At 45.9% G+C, this 26,692-nt stretch overlaps 1 protein-coding gene across 3 annotated transcripts in view; it reads left to right on the top strand.

The window, feature by feature from the left end:
- Window positions 1-1,554: 1,554 nt before the first annotated feature.
- TRERF1 (transcriptional regulating factor 1) overlaps window positions 1,555-26,692 on the top strand; it is a 329,029-nt gene continuing 303,891 nt past the window's right edge. For 2 of the 3 annotated variants that reach the window (XM_030196092.1, XM_030196089.1), the window contains exon 1: window positions 1,555-1,759. The gene's annotated coding sequence lies outside the window, so the exon portion shown is untranslated. Of the gene's footprint in view, window positions 1,760-25,907; window positions 25,967-26,692 lie in introns of those variants that run through there. The other variant, XM_030196091.1, reaches the window with a different exon arrangement.

The following is a 26,692-nucleotide window of genomic DNA, read 5'->3' as shown; positions in this document are numbered from 1 at the left end:
GTGTTTGGATTGACTCCAGGGGGACATGGCCTGACATTGAAGGTTCTGGCATCTTGAGCCAACTTTTGCTTGTGACCCCCCCTCCCCCCAACTTGACAGTTGGTGCAACCATAGGTTTAAACTTGAGAACAGGAAGTACCTGTTAAACCTGCAGTGGTGCCGGTAACCAACCAGAGAAATAAGTACATTGGCGAGAGCAAAATATGCTCTAAAAAATGTGAAGAATAAGCCAGTGAGGTGGGCTTTTAGCACTGAGCTTAGTACCTCACCTGCCTCATGCCTTAAGCTGGCCCTGTATCCAACTCATAGCCTTTCACTGTGGCTACCATAACCCATGAAGCCCTGGACTATCCCCTGTTCCTAAAGGGAAGGTCAGGACTGTACTGAACTATAGTTTTGCTCTGTGTGACTTGCCCATTAGCACCTCCAACCCTGCCGGCTTCATCACTGCCAATGAGAGTAGATGATGGTCTGGGGCAAGTTTTGTGCTGCTCCATTTGCACCATGTGGTCACACTGTTTTCACAGCCCAGCACTAGGGAGGGGACAATTAGAAGAGTTATTGGGGGTGGGGGGGAGGACAGGATGTAAATCAAATGGTTGACTAGTCAGATTATTTTGTGGGTCAGTGACTGCGGTCTTACAGCTTTACTGAATTAGATGAATTAGTTGCTGTCTTCCAATTAAACTACACTTACAGGTATTTATTTATTTTTGAGGCTGCAAATTATTTTCCTGATTTGCCCCAAGCTCTGGTTTTGCATATGTAGACAAGACTGGAAATTCCTTAGACCAGGGACAATTTCTTATGTATATCTGTACAGTGCTGTGTATGTCTGATAGTGCCCAGCAGCACTTACTAGTTAATATTTTACATCCCTAGCTATTATTGACTAGACTTGGGGTTCCAAAGGTTACCTCCACTTTAACTATGGTAGCTGGTGTGAGGGTTGAGCTAAAGGAGTTGTGAAGTGTCCTACTGATCATGGCACTACAACCCAAAGAAGGCAGACTCTTCCTTACCCCTTGGGCTTCCAGCTTATCTTGTCCTTCCCCTACCCCCATATAACTTGTAATCATTCAATATCTTCCTGTCAACTGCTGGTTCAGTTCTGAAATCCTAGCAGGCTTCTAGCGACTCATTAGGACCCGCTGGGGCTCTCATCTGCTTGGCTGCCATTTTCTAACTCTGCCAAGAAGTCCCTCCCCGTCCCCGATCACACTGAGCAGGACTATCTATTCTCTACGTTTCTGCAGCTTTAGGCCGCAACTGGGGGGGGGGGGGGAGCCCAAAAGGTTTCAGATGCCACTAAAGGGGGAGGGGGGAGGATCTCGCTGTCCAATGCAAAGACAGCTCCCCTTTAACTGACAACCGGAAAAGCAAACGTAGCAGAGTGAGAGCAGCGTCCAATTAAAAGAGTGTGTACAGTAACCAATCAGGAGCGTGTCCTCCGGCAACCAATGGGAAAGTGGGTTACATCTCAACTTGAGGAACTGGCTTACATGTGAAGTTGAGGAACTGGCTCTGGTTTCGAGTTGGTTGGCAGCGCTGCAGTCCCGCACTGAGAGGCTCCTGACACCTCTGCGCTCGCTGCAAGCCTGCAGCTAAGGCCACCATCTCAGCGGAGGGATATCTCGTGCTCCTCTGTCTCTTTATTTTTTTTTTTTCTTCCATGCATGGAATTAATTTGACAGCAAAGCGCTGACAGCATGACTTAGATCTGGAATGAAAAGAGCTGAAAGTCTGCGGGGAAAATAAGGTACCTTCTCTTCCTGTGTGCTGTCTGGGATGCGTGTGCTGTCAGTGGAAGGTTTTGTTTGTTTGTTTGCTTTGTTTAATTGGTAAGGGAAGGTTATGCATCTACCATATAGTACTCCGCCAGGAAATATACGCGTTAAGTTAGCGATAATACAGGGCAGGAAATTAAATAACAGTAGTCCCGAACCACATTTTATTTGGCTTTCTTTCTTATGCACTTGTTGCAGGTCTGCAGGATGGAGGCAGAGGGATAGTGAATTTTAATGGCCTTGCAATGGGCTTGGCTTTGAAAGAGTTGCGAAGTTGTGTGTGTGTGTGTGTCTTTTTTTTTTTTTTTTTAAACACACTTGCTTTCTGTAAATACTGTACTGGCGAGCAGGCGAGGCCTCTTCTCTGCTGCAAGACTTCCCAGTAATGCCGCGGAAAGAGGCTGACATATGGAATTTACGTACTTTGCCTAAAGTGTCCTGAGTTAGATTCAAAGTGTACACAAAAGGTGAGGTTATTTTACTGCAAATAAAGCAGAAGGCATAGGATCGACGGAGAAAAATCTCTGACCCAAATTCAGCTTGCCTAGTGCGTGGGATATTCTTTATTTCTAATTATGGTGGCGTGATGTGGTAGCCGCGTTATTCCACTTTTAAAGGTAATCAACAGAAATAAAATAAAACATAGAAAAGAAAATAAGATGATGATTTTTTTTATTGGACAAACTGAATACATTTTTTTGATTAGCTTTCAAAGGTAACCCTGGCCTTGTGTGACCTAATAAAAATGTATTTAGTTCAAAAAGGTATCATCTTATTTTCTTCTCTATGTTTTATTTTATTGCTATTAGTTATGGTGGAACTGCTTGATGTCACATTGAGAAATGGTTTATGGTAGTACATCTAGTCAGTTGATTTGTTTATGAAGCTAGCCTTAATATGGTTGTATGGTATTCACTTATTTTTAAGATAGTAAAAACTGAGGAAAAGAAAAAATTGACAGGCCTGTTTATTAATTTATTTTTTTTAAATAGTGGAACAGTTGGAAAATAAAGTAGATCTATGGAGTAAGCAGATGAAACTGCTCCTGGGTAGGCCCCCTGTTAAATGGGGCCTGAGGTGGACTAAAAAAAATTAAAAATATGCATTTCAGGGTTTAATTTTTTTTAATTATTGTAGTTTATAGGGACTTGCACTGTGTCATAGTAGAGTATAAACACAGTTAATCTGCTGTACATTGCCATGGAAGGATTAGACATATTGTGCAGCCTGGCCCGGAAGTTTAGGATGAAATTTTAAACAAAATAGGGTGTGTTTCATTGACACCATGTCAGGATGTTTACACTGAGAGGAGGGATGTCTTGGTCCTTGTCCAGCCTGTGCTTTAAAAAAAATTAGTTTCATTTGCCCATCTATTGTATGTCTTCAGAGCGGAACTTGATCATCTGTCTGTAAACAGACTCAAACTATTTGGCAAGTCATCACTGGTATTGTATGACAGGGCCTTTCTATGTTTTGTGTGTCTCATGGGCAGCAGGGCAGTTGTGTGGTTGTTACTTGTCTCTTGCTGTTTTGGCATGTATTTACTTATTTACTGGGATTTATTAACAGCTTTTATAAAGAAATTCACCCAAGGTGACACAAAACTTAAAATTTTGGGGCAGATATTCAGTTTGTGGTAGTCAGCGGTTTTGAAGTCGCTGACAGCTACAGTTAGACCTAAGCTTGGATATTCACTGCCAAGCCATGTCCAGGCATCAGCATTGAATATCTGGGTCAGCCGCTAATCTGGAAGTTATTTGGGTGCTGGCTGATATTCCAGTGCTGGCACCTGCATAGCTAAGTGGTCAAAGATACAACTGCATTTTGTCCCTGCATGACTGGTGGCTCTGTCCTGGCATTAATTGTACAGTGCTCCGATGGTCAGTGGGAATATTCAGCACTATGCAATTAAGTGTTGCTGAATATCTGGGGATATCCTGCTAAGGAGGGTTTAACAGGGTCGGAGCCTCTACGGGCTCCTGCTTGATTAAACCCCATTTAATATCAACCCCTTAGATAACAGCATAACAGTAAAATAAGCAAATGAAAGCATAAATAAAATATCTGGTTATTGTGTATTTGAATTAAAATGTGACAGGAAGATATGTAATGTGCAAACATTTTTTGGCCCTTGCCAGGCCAGTTTGCTGTAATGGGCTCCAAATCTTTGTTTCGTTATTATTTGCCTCAGAGAATAACAATACACAGTAATTTTCCTTGAAGACAGCCGTGCTGCTTTTGTGGATCGTTTGTGTAAAATTGCTAATTTTGTAAAAAGAAGTGAGAAAGGAAACAGTATGGTGGATATTTGATTGTTTACTTGTTAATGTCACATTTTCATAATAATGCTTGTAGCTTCCATTCATCTGTGGCCTAGTTGTGTATATTAGTTTTAAGACTTTCCAGTGTATGGCAGAAGTAGAGTCTGCCCGAGTTCTAGGCCCCAGAGTCGGGCACACCTTAGTTGGGCAGAACACAGAGGCCTAAGGTTACTGAAGAAATGCAATGTGTACAATCCACTTCTTACAGATCAGCTAAGCTCCAAGATAGCACCAAAGCTAACAAACTGTTAGGTATTCACTGCTCCCAGATGTTGTTTTCTTGTATCCAGAAGTAAAGAATTTCTCTGTATTTTCCTTTTGATTTACATTTCCTTGTGTTGGTTTGTCTTGATATTCTTTATTACATTGCTGTTTGTTTGTTTTTTAATAGAAAAGGTGAGTACCTTTTATTCCAGCCGTAGCTCCTTATATTGAAAAATGTCCCTCTTTCAAAAATGTCTTAGTTGTTTATTTGATAGTCACACTTTGTTAAGCAGTGTGAGGCCTTCTGGAATTCTGGTGAAAAATAATGACAGTTTATATGTAATGGTGGGAGTGGCTTAGCAAAACATGAAGTATTTGGGGAATTATTGATCCAAATTCATAAGGGGAATATGTTTTATGTACAGTGTGAATTCTGTAAAACTTCCTGATTTAGAGTTGATCACATTTCCCCACTAACGGTAATATGCATTTCAGTGTGAAAACTTGATGAACTGTGGGTTATCTTTCTAGCATAATGTAAGTTCCCAGGTGACACAGTAAAGATGAAAAAAAGATAGCACAAGCGTTCCCTGAGGAAATTGCAATGAATATTTTTTGTTCTTCAAATATAAAAATAAGTTGGATTACACAGTAACATAATAAATGATGGCAGATAAAGACCAAAATACACCATCGAACGTGACCAGTAAGATGATTATAGTTGCAATTGCTCCTCCATACAGGGTAGCCTCGCCCCTCCTGTGTTGTCTTAGAAATGCAAAAAATAATTTCACTACTCGCTGCTCGATTTCCAGCCTCCTTGCTATGGAGGCATCCTCTGTGTATATCCCTCTCCTTTCTGAATTCTATCACTGTTTCTCTCCACTGCCTCCTTTGGGAGGGTACTCCAGGCATCGGCCACCCTTTCCTTGAAATAATATTTGCGGTCGTTGCTTCTACCTTCTTGCAGCTTCATACCATAGTAGCACAGTAACATAGTAAATGACGGCATATAAAGACCTGTACGGTCCATCCAGTCTGCCCACCAAGATAAATTCATTTTACATGGTATGTGATACTTTATACCTGAGTTTGATTTGTCCTTGCTATTCTCAGGGCACAGACCGTAGAAGTCTGCCCAGCACTCTTCTTGTACTAAGTTCTGAAGCTAACGTTGAAACCCCTTAAAATTTACACTCCAGCCCATCCATATCTTTTCAGTCACAATCAGGGCGTAGACCGTAGAACTCTGCCCAGCACCAGTTTCACTTCCCAATTACCGGCACCACCACCTAATCTCTGCTAAGATTCCTTGGATCCATTCCTTCTAAACAGGATTCCTTTGTGTTTTATCCCATGCACGTTTGAATTCCATTACCGTTTTTATCTCCACCACCTCCTGCGGGAGGGCATTCCACATATCCACCACCCTCTCTGAAAAAATACTTCCTGACATTACTCCTGAGTCTGCCCCCCTTCAACCTTAATTCATGTCCTCTAGTTCTACCGCCTTCCTATCTCTGAAAAAGGTTTGTTTGTGGATTAACACCTTTCAAATATTTGAACGTCTGTATCGTCACCCCTGTTTCTCCTTTCCTCCAAGGTATACATGTTCAGGTCGGCAAGTCTCTCCTCATACAGTTTGCAATGCAAATCCCATACCATTTTTGTAGCTTTTCTTTGCACTGCTTCCAGTCTTTTTACATCTTTAGCAAGATACGGCCTCCAAAACTGAACACAGTACTCCAAGTGGGGCCTCACCAATGATTTGTAGAGGCGCATCAACACCTCCTTTCTTCTGCTGGTTATACCCCTCTCTATGCAGCCTAGCATCCTTCTGACCACGGCCGTCGCCTTGTCGCATTGTCATGGTCCTTAGTTCTGCAGCTTCCTTTCTTTTTGAAAAGGATGTATATGTGTATTAATATCTTTCAAGTATTTAAACATCGGTATCATATCTCCCTTGTCCGTCCTCAAGTACCTTCTGGTGCAGATATTTCACCAGTTTGGTTGCTTTCTTTAGACTGCCTCTAGCTTCTTCATATCCTTACTGAGATAAGCCTCCAAAATTCAACACAGTATTTATTTTATTTTATTTTTGTTACATTTGTACCTCGCGCTTTTCCACTCTTGGCAGGCTCAATGCGGCTTACATGGGGCAATAGGGAGGGTTAAGTGACTTGGCCAAAGTCACAAGGAGCTGCCTGTGTCTGAAGTGGGAATTGAACTCAGTTCCTTAGTTCCCCAGGACCAAAGTCCACCACCCTAACCACTAGGCCACTCCTCCATCCAAAGGAGGTCTTGCCAGTGACCTGTACAAGGACTCTCTCATCTTTTTTTGTTGTGTACTGGTTGTGCTTCTCTCTGTGCCATTGCTTATCAAGGTTTTTATGGCCATGACCCCATGGTCAATGCCAAATAAAATTGTGTGCTGCCCCTTCCCTCCGGAGATACAGAATAATGATGCACTTATAGAGTCCCCAGTAACATTCCCAGGTTTCTCTGGCTCTGATAGAGAGGGGGGAGAGGAGGGGAATGAACCCAAACTTTTCTCGCCGCAATGTTTTCACCAACTATAGGACCAGATTGGCTTTCTGTGCTTTTAAGGAAACGCTATCTATGATTTGCATTAAGCTATTGTACAAATGAGCATGCTGGTAAAAGCTCTCCAGTAAAAGAGTAATGCAGATCTGGATATAATTACCAACTAAAACTCTTGTATTTTGGACAAGAATTTTTATTGCTTTCAGGGATACAGGAATGCCAGAAACCAGGCTACTGCTGGCATGTTCTAGGTAGCTTATGGGTTGGCATTGGACATATTCATAGGAAACTATGGTCCTCACTTGTTACATAACATAGCCCAAAAGTACCTTCTGCCCTTATTGTTTATACCTTCTCTTGTCCTCCATTTCCCCTGCTCCTCTTATCCCCACATATCAGAATTAAATGGTGATAGAGAGGCCCTTGTCTTGAGTGAGTTGGGAGTCTACTAGAAATAGTGCCTTCTTTTTTGGCTCCTTTCCTTTGGAATGATCTGTCCCTCTCCCTGTAATGCACTCTACACTGGTCTGACTATATAGGGTCTGCACCACCTTTAATTGATCTAGAATGCTGCAGCAAGACTAATAGAAGGTTCCACATCACACCATTTTTACAAAAACTTCACTGGCTAACAGTACAATACAGGGCTAAATTTAAAACTATGTATGTTCTTCAAGGCCCTTAAAGGAAATAGGCTTGAGTACTTGAAGAACAGGATCACCCTAACCACACCCTCTCCAAAGGACATTACATGATGTGATACCCCCAAGCGAGATTTCTCAGGAGTAACCCCCACGCTGTGGAGGGTCGCCAGGGCCCACCTTAGTTATTGAGTAATCTACAGTTGGATTAAAGAGCTGTGTTCTATATTTCAGCATTTGAGTGTGTATCTTTCCTATTGTATTTTTGGAGTTCCTTTCCCGTTTTCTGTGTTTAGCAAATTGTAAACAGCTTTGACTTGTATTACAATTATGGTGGTATAACAAAACCAAATAAAAAGAAAGATTGGATGGTAGTTTATTGGTTAGAACCTGCAGTAGCTAATAGGGAAAATATTTGTAATAAATGTTTGGACAGAGCACACTTTTTGTTTTCCTTTATGGAATGATCCAGTTAATTGACACCAAATCATGTGTGTCATATTGGATTGATGCGTTTCTTATTTTTTTCCTTTATCTGGTTTACTGGAGGTTCTCTCCAGACTAAATAATGTAACAATTTCATAATAACATAGTAGATGACGGCAGATAAAGACCTTAACGGTCCATCCAGTCTGCTCAACATTCATGATCAATTCATGGTTGAACCAACAATAAATGTGGTATAAAATACTTGATCCTGGTCTTTCTTTACGTTTTCTGAGACGTAGACTGTAGAAGTCTGTCCAGTACTGTCCTTACATTGCAACTATTGGAGTTGCAGTCAAAGCCCACTCCAGCCTATCCTGATCTGTCTCATCATACTCAGGACTCAGACTGTAGATGTCTGCCTGGCACTGTCCTTGCATTCCAACTACTGGAGTTCAATTGAAGCCCTCTGCAGCCTATCCTAAACTGTCTTGCCATATATGGGACTCATACTGAAGAAGTCTGCCCAGCAGCACTGACCTTAGTTCTTCACAGAGTTGCCATCTAAACACCACTCAACACATCACACACGCAGTTGTTTAAGTTTTGTTTTTATACCATCCATTTTCTAATTAGGGATCCTCTGTGTTCATCCTACACTGTTTTGAATTCCATCACCATTTTCTCTCCACCACCTCCCTACTGAGGGCATTCCAGGCATCGACCACCCTCTCCTTGAAAAAGAGTTTTGTGACATTACCACCCTGCAACCTGACGTTACTCCCAAGTCTACCATCCCTCAACTTCAATTTATATCCTTTAGTTTTATAATTTCCCTTCTGTGGAAAAGATTTGTTTCTATATTAATACCATTCAAGTATTTAAATATCTGAATCATTTCTTCCCTATCCCTCAAAAGAGAGCTGCCAAATATCTTCTCATGAGGGCTGTGACACTGCTGACCAGCATTATTAGTGACATCCATCTCTTCCAGGCCACCTTCAAACTTTCAGTTGGGGATATCCTCAAGGACAAGGGCATTTCTAAATGCTTTCCCTTCTATTGAGATATGCCTTGTCCTTCCAACATGCAGATCTTTCCCCATCTGCTTCCCATTTTCTGTCACAAGCTTGTGAAAAAAATGAACACAGTAGTCCAAATGCAGCCTCATCAACGAATTTGTACAGGGCATCAACACCTCCTTTCTTCCGCTGGTTACGCCTCTCTCTGTGCAGCCTATCATCCTTCTGGCTACAGCCACTGCCTTGTCGCACTCTTTTGTCACCTTTAGATCCTGAGACACTATCACCCCCTCTCTCTAGCTATGCATATCAGCCTCTCACTTTCTAGCATATACCGTGTTTCCCTGAAAATAAGACATCCGCCGAAAGTAAGACCTAGTAGAGGTTTTGCTTAATTGGTGAATATAAGGCCTCCTCCGAAAATAAGACCTAGCAAAGTTTGAGGGAGGGAACCGCCGAGGTCGCTACTGCCCCCCCCCCCCCGGAGTTGCCACTGCCCCCCTCCACCCAGCCCGGGCCCTCTGATGTCACACGTGGGAGGGACAGAGGCAGTGAAGGAAGGCCAACAGGAGCTGAAGCTGATCTGCTTGCTGCTGTTGCGGTTTCGGCGCTGTAAGTTGAATAGCGATGAGAGGGCCTGGGCTGGGGGGAGGTGGTGGTGACTCCGGGGGGGAGGGAGGGAGGGGAGGGGAGGGCAGGAGACATGGGAGGTCTGAGAAGGAGGGGGGCCTTGCAGCTGGGTTTCTCTATAAAGGAATTATGAACTCACTTATTTGGTTTTGATGCACACACAAAAGGTTATGTACCTCCTGTGAAACATACATAAGGGTGCATTAAAAACATGAGGTAAATTTTCAGCAGGAAGCTTTCCATATAACTGTTATATGAATGAGTTATTAATATAACGTTATGCATATTTGCAGCTGCCTTTTATGTGGCTCTTTCGTCAGTTGACTTAAGCATATAACTTTATGTGAATACTTTAAGTGTATGAAGATACACCTGCTACTTGCCCATTCAAATTAAATGTATATGAAGAGCAGCTGAATTGTATCCCAAGAATGTCCCTAACCCCTCCATAGGGTACAGTACCTTATAAAAGTCTTCATACATTTGTTTTTCATATTTAAAAAAAATACAATATATTAAACTAGGAATTTGTTTCTGTGCAATATAGTGTACAGTTTAAATGTGAAATAGAAATATTCAAAAAGTAAATAAGAATTAGAAACCAAAACATTTTGATTACGTATGGGAAAAATTATGGCCAGATGACCAAAAGTTATTGGTTTTCTTTTGGCATTTTAAACCAAAACCAGCATGTCAGATTACTATAAATGTGCTTATTGAGGCTAAGATCTCTCTATATAAAAGGCAACCCCAACGTTCTAATGAAGCCTCACCGGAATCTTGAAGGGGGCGAGATATCCGGTTTGCCACAGACTGTGTGCCCCGCCCTCGTGTCACAACGTTATGACGTCGAGGGTGGGCCAACGACGCGTCTCAAGCATGACACGCCAACGGCCCTGTCCATCTCGCCGTCGCTCCCTCCTTCACTCGCCCCCCTCCGTCTGCCCCTCACAGCGCCTCTCACCTCAGAGTGAAGGCGCTGCAGCAGGCAACAGATGATCGTTTCCCTTCGGCCCTCCCTCCTTCCCTCCCTGTGTCCCACCCTCGCAGAATTTACTCAGACAAGGACGGGACAGGGAGGGAAGGAGGGAGACCCGAGGGGAAACTCACCTGTTGCCTCTGCTGCAGCGCTTTCACACGGAGGTGAAAGGCACTGTGAGGGGCTGACCCCCCCCCCCCCAAGCAACATTGACCCCCCTCAAAGCCCCTGAACCCCCTCCAAGCCCCCACCGTCACTGCACCTCCTACCCCGCCCCCTCCGAGTCCAACCGACTACTACACTAAGAAAGCTACAGCATGTTCACAGCTCCTCCCACCACAAACAGATGAGCCTATTTAGTTCCCTGTAAGCAAAGAAGCCAATTTGGTTGATCTCTATTTCCACTGTCCTGCGCAGCCATCATTGCTATACACTCAACATAAAGCAACCAAATGTATGAGCTGCTGCATCCAGGTTGTCGTTCTTTATTATTGCTCCATCTGTAACAACTGTGAAGCTGTTTCATTTGCACCCCCTCCAAGCCCACAGCCACTCCCTCACAGTTCGCCATCCGCCCCTCCACCCCCCCCAAACATTCACACACACACACTCTCTAGCACACAAAACAAAAAACCTACTGGTAGCCACCAAACACATGACCTGAAGGATCCCTCACTTTCAACTCATCACCACAGGAACGCAGCCCCCCCCCCCTTCAAAACTCCCTCGCCACTCCCTCACAGTTCACCATCCCACACCTCCTCCCTCTAACATTCTCACTCACACACACCATCACACCCTCCCTTTCCCACCCCTCAAACAACATTCTGACAACAAAAACACAATATCTATCTCACACACGAAAACACTTCACTATTGCCAACAAGCCACAACACGACCTGAAGGCAGTGGGCCACCACAAGCAGGTGGTGGCCGACCACAAGGCCCTGGAGAACACCTGGAAACTTATGCACAAAGTGGTGAGTTGCAGCGGAGTGGGACAGGGGAGGGAGGACGGCCTGCAAATCGGACAACAGGAAAGGGGGCCTTGGAACTTGGAGGGGAGAGAGGGTGGCGTAGGACTCGGAGGGGACAGAGGAAGACAGGGAGGGGGGGGACAATCTTGCTAGCGCCCGTTTCATTTCATTCAGAAATGGGCCTTTTTACTAGTGTTTTATAAAAGAAACATGAATGTAATTTCACTCTCAAGTAAAAAGTATTTGTAGAAATACAGTGACCTAGTGAATATTATGATTTTTTTTTAGACTATGAGGCATATTTTCAAAGCACTTTGGGAGGCTAAGTTCCATAGGTTTCTATGGAACTTTGGGAGGCTAAGTGCTTTGAAAATGAGCCTCTAAATGTTGTATATTTCGTTGTAGTTGTGCTTGTTGTTACCTGTTATAGACAAATATATTTTTGGATTAGGGGGCTATATAAATAATACATCCTTCTACATAGTAGTAAAGACTGCACTATAGATCATATGCCATATTGTGATAAATCATGAAATCATCATTATTATTACTGATCATTTGTGTTCATAAATACCGGGATCGGTAAATGTACCATAGATTGTTGTACATGGAAATAATGGTAGTAACAAGAAATTCTTGATAGGATTCACAGTTTGTCTGGTTATGCTGGTTTGTGATGACTACTGTATAGTATATAATAAATGTTCATGTTTTTTGTTCAACAATAAATGTGAATTCTTCTTCATGAAAAAATAAGACACCTCCCCTGAAAATAAGACCTAGCGCATCTTTAGGAGCAAAATTTAATATAAGACACTGTCTTATTTTTGGGGAAACAGGGTACGTCTCCCTTGGATTTCTTCTCCCCCATATGCATCACTTTGCACTTCTTCACATTAAATTTTAACTCACCTTTCCTTCCTCCGAGTGAATGCCATTAACTGCCACCCTCTGAAATCTGTCTATCAACCAGTTTTTAATCCAGTTCACCACTTTGGGTCCTAACTTCAGTCTGTCAAATTTATTGAAGAATCTTCTATGAGGAACCGTGTCAAAGGCTTTGAAATCCAAGTAGATTACATCTAGCACATGTTCTTGATCCAATTCTCTGGTCACCCAGTCAAAGAAATCAATCTGATTAATTTGGCATGATTTAGCATTGGTAAAACCACATTGCTTCAGATCTTGTAACTCATTGGATTCCAGGAAATTCATTATCCTTTCCTTCAGCAGCACTTTCATTTACTTTTCCAATAACTGAAGTGAAGCTTACTGGCCTGTAGTTTCCCGCTTCTTCTGTCACCACTTTTGTGAAGAGGGACCTCATCTGCTCTTCTCCAGTCCGGTGCAGCCTCTTCTGTCTCTAAAGAATTATTTTAAAAAATCTTTAAGAGGTCCTGCCAGAACTTCTTTGAGCTCCCTCAATATCCTGGGATGTATCCGAACTGGTCGCATGGCTTTGTCCACCTTCAGTTTTTCAAATTGTTCATAAACACTTTTTTCTATGAATGGTGCAATATCTACTTCATTCTCATAATACCTTTATCAGCTGAGCTGATTGTGGTCCTTCTCCAGGATTTTCTTCTGTGAATACAGAACAGCAGTATTTGTTTAGCAGGTTCTCTTTTGGCTCATTACTTTCCACATAGCAGTTCACAGCATCTTTCAGTCTTACAATTCCATTTTTTGCCTTCCTCATAACACTAATATACCTGAAAAAATTCTTGTCCCCCTCTCCTTACATTTCTAGCCGTTTTTCCTTTCATTTGTGATTCCACCAGCCGTATATCTCTTCGCTTCTTTGTTTCATCTGGTATTCTTTTCTCTGTTCCTCTTCTTTAGTTTTGCTGTATTTCATGATTGGCAGCTGTTTTGCCTTTTTATTTATTTATTTTTTTTCAGCCACTTATTTGGAGAACCATATCTTTTTTTTTATTTTTTTTTTTCTTCTTGCTTTTATGTACTCTCCTTTTCTCCGAGGACAAGCAGGCTGCTTGTTCTCACTGATGGGGTGACGTCCTCGGCAGCCCCTCCAATCGGAATCTTCCTAGCAAAGTCCTTTGCTAGCTCTCGCGCGCCCACGCGCACCGCGCATGCGCGGCCGTCTTCCCGCCCGAAACCGGCTCGAGCCGGCCAGTCTTCTTTCGTCCGCACTCGGTACGGCTGTGTTTTTGTCGTGTCGAGCCCCGGAGAGTCGACCTCGCGCATCCGTTTTATATTGACGTGTTTTTCTTCGGAAAAGTTCTGTAAATTTGTCGGGAAGTGCTCCGAAAACCCCCTTGGGTCTCGTTTTCCCTTCCCGTATTTCCAGTTTTTGCCCCGGTAAGTTTTCTTTCGTCGTCGGGGTAGGCCTTCTTTCGGCCTCGGTCGAGATTTTTTCTCCCTTAAAGTTTTGGTGCTCCAAATTCGTCATTTTGGATTTTGACTTCGCCGGCGTGATTTTTCCGCCCATGACATCGAAGCCTTCCAGCGGCTTCAAGAAGTGCACCCAGTGCGCCCGGGTAATCTCGCTCACTGATAGGCACTCTTCGTGTCTTCAGTGTCTGGGGGCCGAGCACCGTCCCCAGAACTGTAGTCTGTGTTCCCTGTTACAAAGGCGGACTCAAGTAGCGAAAAAGAAAAGTTCAGGATGCTTTCCCTGGGCACCCTTCTCCCCATGATTCAGCAAAACGATTGGCTATGCTCTCTGGACTTGAAGGATGCCTACACGCACATCCCGATACTGCCAGCTCACAGACAGTATCTGCGATTTCAGTTGGGCACACGCCACTTCCAGTACTGTGTGCTACCCTTTGGGCTCGCTTCTGCGCCCAGAGTGTTCACAAAGTGCCTAGCTGTAGTAGCAGCGGCACTTCGCAGGCTGGGGGTGCATGTGTTCCCATATCTCGACGATTGGCTGGTGAAGAACACATCCGAGGCAGGAGCCCTGCAGTCCATGCAGATGACTATTCGCCTCCTGGAGCTACTGGGGTTTGTGATAAATTATCCAAAGTCCCATCTTCTCCCAGTGCAGAAACTCGAATTCATAGGAGCTCTGCTGGATTCTCGGACGGCTCGCGCCTATCTCCCAGAGGCGAGGGCCAACAACTTGTTGTCCCTCGTCTCGCGGTTGCGAGCGTCCCAGCAGATCACAGCTCGGCAGATGTTGAGATTGCTGGGCCACATGGCCTCCACAGTTCATGTGACTCCCATGGCCCGTCTTCACATGAGATCTGCTCAATGGACCCTAGCCTCCCAGTGGTATCAGGCTGCTGGGGGTCTAGAAGACGTGATCCACCTGTCCACGAGTTTTCTCGAATCCCTCTATTGGTGGACAATCCGGTCCAATTTGACTCTGGGACGTCCTTTCCAAATTCCTCAGCCACAAAAAGTGCTGACAACGGATGCGTCTCTCCTGGGATGGGCTTCACACCCAAGGAAGCTGGTCCCTCCAGGAACGCGGTCTACACATCAATCTCCTGGAGTTGCGAGCGATCTGGAACGCTCTGAAGGCTTTCAGAGATCGGCTGTCCCATCAAATTATCCAAATTCAGACAGACAACCAGGTTGCCATGTACTATGTCAACAAGCAGGGGGGCACCGGATCCCGCCCCCTGTGTCAGGAAGCCGTCAGCATGTGGCTCTGGGCTCGCCGTCTCGGCATGGTGCTCCAAGCCACATATCTGGCAGGCGTAAACAACAGTCTGGCCGACAGACTGAGCAGGATTATGCAACCTCACGAGTGGTCGCTCAACTCCAGAGTGGTGCGCCAGATCTTCCAAGCGTGGGGCACCCCCTTGGTGGATCTCTTCGCATCTCGAGTGAACCACAAAGTCCCTCAGTTCTGTTCCAGGCTTCAGGCCCACGGCAGACTGGCATCGGATGCCTTCCTCCTGGATTGGGGGGAGGGCCTGCTGTATGCTTATCCTCCCATTCCTCTGGTGGGAAAGACTTTGTTGAAACTCAAGCAAGACCGAGGCACCATGATTCTGATTGCTCCTTTTTGGCTGCGTCAGATCTGGTTCCCTCTTCTTCTGGAGTTATCCTCCGAAGAACCGTGGAGATTGGAGTGTTTTCCGACCCTCATCACGCAGGACGAAGGGGCTCTTCTGCATCCCAGCCTCCGGTCCCTGGCTCTCACGGCCTGGATGTTGAGAGCGTAGACTTTGCCTCTTTGGGTCTGTCAGAGGGTGTCTCCCGCGTCTTGCTTGCTTCCAGGAAAGATTCCACTAAGAGGAGTTACTTCTTTCTGTGGAGGAGGTTTGCCGTCTGGTGTGACAGCAAGGCCCTAGCTCCTCGCTTTTGTCCTACACAGACCCTGCTTGAATACCTTCTGCACTTGTCTGAGTCTGGTCTCAAGACCAACTCTGTAAGAGTTCACCTTAGCGCAATCAGTGCATACCATTACCATGTGGAAGGTAAGCCGATCTCAGGACAGCCTTTAGTTGTTCGCTTCATGAGAGGTTTGCTTTTGTCAAAGCCCCCTGTCAAGCCTCCTACAGTGTCATGGGATCTCAATGTCGTTCTCATCCAGCTGATGAAACCTCCTTTTGAGCCACTGAATTCCTGCCATCTGAAGTACTTGACCTGGAAGGTCATTTTCTTGGTGGCAGTTACTTCAGCTCGTAGAGTCAGTGAGCTTCAGGCCCTGGTAGCCCAGGCCCCTTACACCAAATTTCATCACAACAGAGTAGTCCTCCGCACTCACCCTAAGTTTCTGCCAAAGGTCGTGTCGGAGTTCCATCTGAACCAGTCAATTGTCTTGCCAACATTTTTTCCCCGTCCTCATTCCTGCCCTGCTGAACGTCAGCTGCACACATTGGACTGCAAAAGAGCATTGGCCTTCTATCTGGAGCGGACACAGCCCAACAGACAGTCCGCCCAATTGTTTGTTTCTTTTGACCCCAATAGGAGGGGAGTGGCTGTAGGGAAACGCACCATATCCAATTGGCTAGCAGATTGCATTTCCTTCACTTACGCCCAGGCGGGGCTGGCTCTTGAGGGTCATGTCACGGCTCATAATGTTAGAGCCATGGCTGCGTCGGTAGCCCACTTGAAGTCAGCCTCCATTGAAGAAATTTGCAAAGCTGCGACGTGGTCATCTGTCCACACATTCACATCTCATTACTGCCTGCAGCAGGACACCCGACGCGACAGTCGGTTCGGGCAGTCAGTTCTTCAGAACCTGTTTGGGCTTTAGGATCCAACTCCACCCCCCGAGGGCCCTGTTTGTTCTGTTCTAGGCTGCACTCTCAGTTAGTTGGTAAATTTTTTAGGTCAATCTCAGTTATGTTCTCGCCGTTGCGAGGCCCAATTGACCATGGTTGTTGTTTTGAGTGAGCCTGGGGGCTAGGGATACCCCATCAATGAGAACAAGCAGCCTGCTTGTCCTCGGAGAAAGCGAATGCTACATACCTGTAGAAGGTATTCTCCGAGGACAGCAGGCTGATTGTTCTCACAAACCCGCCCGCCTCCCCTTTGGAGTTGTGTCTTCCCTTGAAGTGTATTGTCTTGCTACATACTGGACTGGCCGGCTCGAGCCGGTTTCGGGCGGGAAGACGGCCGCGCATGCGCGGTGCGCGTGGGCGCGCGAGAGCTAGCAAAGGACTTTGCTAGGAAGATTCCGATTGGAGGGGCTGCCGAGGACGTCACCCCATCAGTGAGAACAATCAGCCTGCTGTCCTCGGAGAATACCTTCTACAGGTATGTAGCATTCGCTATGTAAAGGTCTGTTACTATTTTTATAGATCTTTAAAGCATAGATCACTGCCTTTCCACTCCCATCCTGTCAGTTCTTTCTTCAGATATTCCCCCATTTTACCAAAGTCAGCATGCTTGAAATTCAGGACTTAGAGTCTTGTGTGGCTGCCCTTTGTTTTGGCTGTTAAACAGTTTGATACCTACTGCCCAGGTGGGCTCTCGCTCAGACATTAGACACATTTTCCCCATTTGGAAGCACCAGATCAACCGTCACTCCTTCCTTTGTGTGTTCCATTGCCATTTGTCTGAGCATAGCACTTTGAAAGGCATCCACAATCTTTCTCTACTTCTTTCCGGTTCCACAGATTGATCTTTCGAATCTGGCAGGTTGAAATCTCCCCGAAACAGCACCTCCCCTTTCTTTCTCAACATCTGGATATCTACAACTAGATCTCTGTCAAGCTGCTCTGATTGTGCTAGATGTCTGTAGTCAACACCCATGTAAATAGAGGTTCCATCATTTCTTTTCAAGGTGATCCATATCACTTTTTCCTTTCCCCAAGCCCCCTGCATTTCAGTTGCTTTAATATTGTTTCTCGCATATAGAGCTGCCACTCTACCTTTTCAACATCTGTAGCCAGTGCATCTTTTCTAGCAAAAAAGGTGCCGGTACTCAAATGCTAGGCCACCCTTCAAGGGTGGGGTGATCACTCAAGGATCCACCCCACAATAGCCAGGTCCCCTGCAACCAGTCACAGAACCTATGAGAAGGCAGAATTGATGTTTAGAGCCTGAGCTCTTTCATTAAAACTTGGCATCCATGGGTCAATTTTAGCAGACAATGGAAAAGGTGCTGGTACTCAGTACCCCCTCAAAAAAGCCCTGTCCGTATCCATCCTAAATAGAATATAGTCTGGTAAGTTTGCATCATGTTCATGGGAGTCATTGAACCATGTCTCTGTGATATTAGCAATGTCTGTACTGGCATCTTTGTACATGTGACTTACTCTCACCATTAAGGAAATATGTTTTGAAAGAGGAGAGTGGAGCAAGATGGCAAACTTGGGGTGGGAGCCTAATGGTTAGTGCAATGGACTGAGAACCTGAGGAAATGGGTTCAGTTCCCACTGCAGCTCCTTGTGATTCTAGGCAAGTCACTTAACCCTCCATTGTGTCAGGTACAAAAAAACTTAGATTGTGAGCCCGCTAGGAACAGAGAAAGTACCAGCATATAATATATGTAAATCGCTTTGGTTGTATCCACAGAAAGGTGGTATTTCAAATCTGTGACCTTTTACCCTTTTACTATGTTCTCCCTACTCTGAGTCCCAAAAGAGGTGGCCTAGCCCCACAGGCTTAGACCTTGCTCTCTCTCAGTCCTAAGCCAGTCCATCACCTCCAAAGTGTGGGATGGATAAGGGGCTCTAGTCACTTCTTATTCTGCCTTGCAAATAGGCTATTTTCACAGTTTTGTCTATGCCCACTGCTAAAGTGATTTCTGCTGATTCTATTTGACATTGCCTTCATAAAGGTTTCCTTTGAAATTTTTTTGATGGTCAAGTGAAAAGGAAAGGCTTGAGTCTTCCTGACAAAACCACCATTCCCATTGCCATCAGGATGAATTAACCATGTCATGTGGGCAACATGATCCTGCATCTGGTATCTTTGAATGCTCATTGTGGTTTGTGATGGGGGAATACGTGCTGATGCTTCCTCCAGAGCTTGAAACATCACTGACTCCCAAAATTAGGACTGTCCTGATGGATCCAGCCAGAAAACATGCTGAGTTTTTCCAAAGATGACATTGGGTTGTTGGTGGGAGATGTTTCTTCTTATAGTGTGTGAGATGCTGATGGCTACCACAACAGTTGCTGTAGGAAAAGTTGAATTTAACTAGTACTTTGACTAGGGAGCAGGAGAACCTGGCACTGCAGATTCTGGCAGAAATTGAAGAGACAACAGCTGATACCTTGGTTTACAACAGGGGTTTCTCAACCCCAGCTCTCGGGACACACCAAGCCAGTCTGGCTTTCACGATATCCCCAATAAATTTGTATGCACTGCCTCTGTTGTATACAAATCTATCTCATACATGTTCATTGTGGGTATTCTGGTTGGCTGGTGTGGCCTGAGGACTAGGCTGAGAACCTCTGGTATACTACAATTAAGATCGGAAAATGTTATTAGATATTGCATATTAAGAACCCCTAAATCAGGGGTTCTCAACCTAGTCTTCGGGATATACCTAGCCAGTCAGGTTTTCAGGATATCCACAATATGTATGAGATAAATTTTGCGCTTTGCGGAAAACAAATTAAGAAGAATGGAGCAATCCAGGAATATAGATTAAACTGCAGTCAGATACACTTCGAAATGTAAATAGCATAGATTCAATTGTGATTTAACAACAGAAAACAACTATAACAGTCTGAAAATATATGTTAAGCTGCAATAAATAAGCTTAAAGATGTGAACAACAGAGATGGCTAACCTGAAAACCTGACTGGTTGGGCTGTGGAGTTAGTGCACCAAATCTTCGACTCCGGCTCTATTTTTCTACTGTTCGACTCTGATTTCTACTGCTATTTGGCTTTATTTTTTGTACTGAATGTAAATTACTGGTTAATATTACTTATTTTTACTAGTACTTTAGATCTAGGGCTAAAAAAAAATCCAAGTACAAAATGATATATTTACCATATATGGTAGTTTTTTTATTTTGAAGCTGGAGTGCTCCAATTCTGTTATACAATAAACGTGTAAATACTCGTTGGTGTGTCTAAATTTAGGCACAACCATTTTACATCAGCTGAAGTCACTGGCAGGCATAAATGGCCACACCTAAGTGCACCATACATAACTTATAGTATTCTGTAAGTTGCGTGTTTGTAAGTTGGAAACACCCCTTTCCTTGTCATCAAGCAGATGAAGCCATTACGTATGGGTTGTGTCCATCAACCAGCAGGGGGGGATAGAGAGCACTCAGTTTTTCACAGTGCCTCATGGCCAGCCAGCTCCACTGCCTCTTCAGTATTCTCTATCTCCCCAAGCAGGGTGGCTGCAGCTTCTTTGAGCTCCATCAAAAATCTGCCTGGGGGTGGCTCCTGGCTTGCCAGTTGTTAGCCGGGGTGTTAGAGGCTATAGCAGCTTCACTTTGAAGGCACATAGGTTAGCCCTTTCCCTGCTTTACCCATGCCCCCGTGGATGTGGACATATTAGCTTGCTTTTCCCTGTCCTTTCCCACTCAGTGGATGCAGGCACATTGGTTCGCCTTTCCCTGCCTTTCCCACTCATCTGAGCCTACGGAGTTCTTATTACCTCTGCTTTCCTCACAGCGTTAAAAAAAAAAAAATGGAACAGAGGTTTTCCGTTGATTCTTCTATGGGACCGGAGCTGTGATACTCGGTCTGGTGAGGTAAGAGTGTTTTCTAACTCCTCCGGGGTGGGCGCGAAACCGCCATTTTGAATTTTCCCGCCGTTTTCGGCGATGGCTGCAGAGAATCTAAAGCACTGTTCCCGGTGTGACAAGCGCAAATCAGCAGCGGGGCTCTGTAAATCGTGCTTTACAGGTGTAAGAGTCGGCCCGAGCATGGCGAGCGATGATTCTTCCCGCTCAGGGCTGGCAGCGGACGCCATTTTGAATTCTCCGCATGGTGGGACCTCCGTAGAGACTGAGAGCCCTGAGCCCGGGGGGGGGGGGGGACCTCGAATTGAGGCTATTCAGGGAGCGGCTAGCCCCGGACGGGATCTGGGTGCCCAGGGCGAGTTTTTCTCCCCTGATTTTGTGTTATTATTGCATAAAGCATACATGCTGAAAAGAGCTCTCCCTCAAGGGTCGTCTGAGGCCCCTTTTATTGTCCCCCTCCCCCCCCCGGTGGATTCTGGCCTGGGACTGCCCGCTGAGGCTATTTTCCCTGATGATTGGCATAAAAAAAACGTAGAAGGGCTAATTCCCCTTCAGATTGTGGTGCACCACCCCCCCCCCCCCCCCCCCCCCCCCGTGGTCAGGCTGTGAGGATTTGGAGAGTTCTGGCAGGCCTTCGTGGTCTGAGGAGCCAGAGTCAGGTGCAGAATTACCACAGGATCTGGATGATCCCTCCGCAGTGAGGATTTTCCACCGTGATGAGCTGCCAGCGCTCATTTCAGATGCCCTACAGGTCCTTTCTATTGAAGAGCCTGACAGTAGCACGGCCTCCTCTGTGAATCCTAGGATGGCTAGTACCAAAAAGCCTGCTCGAGCCTTTCCTTTGCATGACTCCATCCAAGAGCTTATTTCCGCTCAGTGGGCTGACCCCGAGGGACCTATGAAAGTTTCCAGGGCTATGGGGCAATTATACCCTCTGCGTGAGGAGCATTTGGCTCGCTTTGCAATGCCTAAAGTAGATGCCCTAGTCACTGCGGTGACAAAGAGAACTACCCTCCCTGTGGAAGGAGGAGTTGCCCTGAAGGATATACAAGACCGTAGGCTGGAAGCAGCACTTAAACGGTCCTTTGAAGTTGCAGGTCTTACTGTTCCAGCATCTGCATGCAGTTGTTATGCTGCTAGAGCCTGCCTGGCGTGGTTGCAACAGGCAGTGGAACAGCCCGGAGATGGAGCGGAGCCCTTCTCGGATGTGGCTCTGCGGCTGGAGTTGGCCTTGTCCTTTTTGGCTGATGCCCTTTATGATATTGTCAGAGCTTCGGCTAAACAAATGGCAGTAGCAGTGGCGGCTCGCTGTCTTATTTGGCTACGACATTGGACAGCGGACATGGCCTCTAAGCAAAGGTTGGTGAAGTTGCCCTTCCAGTGCCTTCTCCTTTTGGTGAGGAGTTGGAAAAAAAAATTGTTAAAGGCCTGGGAGATCGTAAACCCCAGCGCTTGCCCGAAGATAGGCCAAGGCCTTCCTCCAAGAGCTAGGCGGTCCACTCCTCTTATAGACCTCGCTTCCGTGAAGCTAGAAGGTACCGCCCGGGGCATTCTGCTGGGTTCACTTCTCGTGCCCGTTTTTCAGCAGAGGAACTCCTTTTGCTCGGACAAGCATTCCGCAGCCACCGGCTCTAGGCCTGGAGTTCAGGGGCGACCCTCTCAATGATGGTGCGCTGGCCCCCTCCTCGCTTCCTGTCATCGGAGGACGTCTTTTCCTCTTTGCCGAGGAGTGGGCCAATATTTCCTCAGATCAGTGGGTTCTGGACCTGATCAGAGATGGCTACAGAACAGAATTCAACGCCCCAGTAAGAGACGTGTTTGTGGAGTCCAGATGTGGTTCTGCCGCCAAACGGGCGGCGGTAGAGGAGACTTTGCAAGGTCTGATTCAGTTAGGGGCCGTGTCCCCGGTACCTCCTGCCGAACATGGCTATGGCCGATACTCCATCTACTTTGTGGTGCCGCGAAAAGGTGGGTCTTTTCACCCTATTCTGGACTTAAGAATTAAACAAGTCCCTGAGAGTGCGGCATTTCCACATGGAAACACTGCGCTCCGTCATTGCTGCGGTACAGCCAGGAGTGTTTCTCACGTCTCTAGACCTGAAAGAAGCTTACTTGCACATACCAATTTGGCCCCCGCACCAGAAGTTTCTGCGGTTTGCGGTGTTGGGAAAACATTTCCAGTTCCGGGCCTTGCCTTTTGGGCTCGCCACAGCTCCCCGAACCTTTTCGAAGGTAATGGTGGTAGTAGCTGCTTTGCTCAGGCGAGAAGGTATCAGGGTTCACCCGTACCTAGACGACTGGCTCATCAGAACAGACTCTGTAACAGAGAGCTATCAAGCTACAGCCAGAGTGGTCTCAGTACTTTAATCTGTAGGCTGGGTCGTCAATATGGCCAAAAGTCACCTGAGCCCCTCGCAATCTCTAGAATATTTGGGGGCCAGGTTCGACACAGACTCGGGCTATGTATACCCACTCGAGCTAAGGCGGTGCAAGCTTCAGAATCAGGTCCGTCTGCTCCTGAGGATGCCCTGCCCGCGAGCTTGGGACATTGTCCAGCTGCTGGGATCGATGACAGCCACATTGGAAGTGGTGCCCTGGGCGAGAGCGCACCTGAGACCTCTACAGTATTCCCTACTTCAGAGATGGTCTCCAGTTTCTCAGGATTATCAATGCAGACTTTCTTGGCTCCCTGCGGCCCGACTCAGCATGGAGTGGTGGCTCTCAGACAGCATGCTGTGGCGAGGAATGGTGCTGGCGCTCCCCGATTGGTGTCTAGTAGTGACAGATGCCAGCTTGAAGGGCTGGTGCGCACATTGCAAGGGGAAGCATGCCCAGGGTCTATGGACACCCGAGGAGTCGGAGTGGTCCATCAACCGCCTGGAGTTGAAAGCGGTGTTTCAGGCGCTTCTGGCCTTTCAAGTAACCCTGGAAGGATTGGCTGTCAGAGTGATGTCGGACAACACGACAGCAGTGGCCCACATAAATCGACAAGGCGGCACTCAGTGCAGAGCACTGGCTGCGCAGGCCGAACAGATTTGCCACTGGGCCGAGCTACATCTTCAGTTTCTGTCGGCAGCTCACATTGCAGGTCAGAGCAACGTGCAAGCCGATTATCTAAGCAGGCATCAGATCGATCCAGCAGAATGGGAACTAGCAGACGAAGTATTCCTGCAGATATGTGCCAAATGGGGCAAGCCCGTGATGGATCTTATGGCGACAAGTTCAAATGCCAAAGTCCCGTGCTTCTTCAGCAGACGGAGAGATCCTTGCTCGGCAGGGTTGGATGCCTTGACTCAGCCCTGGCCTCAGGGCCTACTATACGTGTTCCCTCCGTGGCCCTTGATAGGGCGCGTGCTCCTGCGGATTCGGCTGCACCCAGGAGAAGTGGTCCTCATCGCCCCGGATTGGCCCAAGAGGCCTTGGTATGCGAACCTCCGACAGATGCTAGTGGAGGCTTCCCTTCCTTTACCTCTGGTACCGAACTTGTTGTCACAGGGCCCGGTAGCCATGGAGGACGCCTGCCGCTTTGGTCTTATGGCATGGCGATTGAGAGGGCGCAATTGAAGGACAAAGGCTATTCAAACACAATCATGTCCACTCTCCTGCAGGCCCGCAAGCGTTCCACTTCCGTGGCTTATGCCAGGATTTGGCGCCAGTTTGAGTCTTGGTGTGCTTCAATCACACCCATGCGGGCTCCTGTCTCGCCGATTCTGGACTTTTTGCAGGATGGTGTACAAATAGGCTTGGCCTATAATTTCCTGCGGGTGCAAGTGGCAGCGTTGGCCTCCCTTCGTGGTAAGGTTGAAGGCGTGTCTTTAGCTGCTCATCCAGATGTGGCACGGTTTCTTAATGGGGTGCTTTGGCTCCGGCCTTCCGTGCGAGCACCCTGTCCAGCTTGGAACCTGGGGCTAGTTTTGAAGGCCCTGCAGGCTTCTCCTTTTGAGCCGCTTCGGCGAGCATCGGAGAAAGATTTGACACTAAAGGCCGTTTTTCTTGTGGCTATTACTTCGGCGAGACGGGAGTCAGAGCTCCAGGCGCTGTCCTGTAGAGACCCACTTCTGCAATTCTCAGAGTCTGGGGTCACGGTTCGGCCTGTGCCTTCCTTCATGCCTAAGGTTACAGCGTTTCACCTAAACCAGCCTATTTTCTTGCCCTCCTTTGATAAGGAGGAATTTCCAGAATCTTTTGGGCAGTTGCACCTGTTGGATGTGCGCAGGACTCTGCTGCAGTATCTGCGAGTTACTATCTCTTTCAAGATCTATGATCATCTGTTTGTTTTGCTATCAGGTCCTCGCAGAGGATCTCCAGCGTCTAAAGCCACTATTGCCCGCTGGCTCAAAGAAACTATCTTTTCAGCTTATCTGCTTGCCGGCCGGCCTCCGCCTGTAACCTTTAAGGCGCATTCTACCAGAGCGATTTCTTCCTCTTGGGCTGAAACTGGAGCACTCTCTCGTCAAGAGATATGCAGTGCAGCAACATGGGCTTCTAAGCTCTCTTTTGCCCAACATTACAGGCTGGATGTGGCTGCTAGGAGGGATGCGCGTTTTGGAGCCCAAGTGCTAGCGCGTGGTGTGACCTGTTCCCACCCTATATAGGGATTGCTTTGTTACATCCCATACGTAATGGCTTCATCTGCTTGATGACAAGGAAGGGAAAATTAGGTTCTTACCTTGGTAATTTTCTTTCCTTTAGTCATAGCAGATGAAGCCATGAGCCCTCCCTGTATGATTGTCTGTATGCTGTGAATCTGTTTCAGGTTCTGTTCTTGTTTCCTGAAGTTCCTTCCTTGGGAGAAAGTTGGAAAACAGTCTTCAGGATTCATGTTCACTTATAGGAGGATGAGTCCATTCCCTCCAGGAGGTTGCGTGTATCCCCTCCAGTTATACAATAAGGAGGACGAGTTTATTCCCTCAGGAGGATGTGTTCATTCCCTCCTTTTGAGTTCATGCCCTTGTTAAGGGGCCATCGTTCGCTGTGAGGAAAGTTCATGTTATTCCCATTGCGGTTTGCCATACTGCTTTGGAAGCTTCAAATACTGAAGAGGCAGTGGAGCTGGCCATGAGGCACTGTGAAAGGTTGAGTGCTCTCTATCTCCCCCTGCTGGTTGATGGACACAACCCATATGTAATGGCTTCATCTGCTATGACTAAAGGAAAGAAAATTACCAAGGTAAGAACCTAATTTTCCAATGCTCCGCTCACATGTATGCCCCCTTGTAGTTACACACTATAGCACTTATTCACTCCCTTATAGAATAAAGCAAAGTGTAAGTGCTTCTTTTGTTTTACAGAATTGCTTTTAGAGAATGCCTTTGATTTGGTGGACCATGCAGTTTTGCTAGAAATCTTGGGTAAGTTCAGTATAACCGGAAACATTCTGGCTTGGTTTAAGGGCTTTTTGACCACTCAACTCTATTATGTTAAATTCTAGGATAATTTATCAGAAAGATGGTCATTATCTTCAGGTGTATCTCAAGGTTCACTTTTGTCACCGATCTTGTTTGATGTCTTAATGTCATCGCTAGGTAGAGTCCTGGAGAATGAAGTTTATAAGAACTATATGTATGTGGATGATATTACTATTATATTCCCTGTCTCTACCCACTTACAAGATGTGTATGTATAGTTCAGTTTCCTGCTGTTTTTCACTTATTTCCAATTGGATGCCTTCCCACTATTTAAAATTTAAATAAAGAAAAAAAACAAATTTTTATTAATAGAGACAAAATCAGCTCAGCAAGTGAAATCTAATCTGATTATTGATGGTGGAAGTTTTACACTAGATTAGTCTTTAAAGATATTAGGTATTATTTTGGATAACAGATTGACTTTGGAATCTCAGATAAATTCTCTTGTTAAAAACTCCTATATCATGAGAAGTTTAAGGGTTATTCATAAATTTCTATCGATTGACCAGTTCAGACCTGTAGTCCAATCATTGATTCTTAGTAGTTAGATTACTGTAATATTGTTCACTTAGGATTGCTAAAATACCTACTGAGAGAATTACAGACAGTACAGAATGTGGCGATTTGCCTGATCTATTCTCTTAGAAAAACGGACAAAATAACAGTTTA

Source organism: Microcaecilia unicolor, chromosome 3 (genome assembly GCF_901765095.1).
Source record: "Microcaecilia unicolor chromosome 3, aMicUni1.1, whole genome shotgun sequence".
NCBI lineage: Eukaryota > Metazoa > Chordata > Amphibia > Gymnophiona > Siphonopidae > Microcaecilia > Microcaecilia unicolor.
This window is presented reverse-complemented; position numbering and strand designations above follow the sequence as displayed.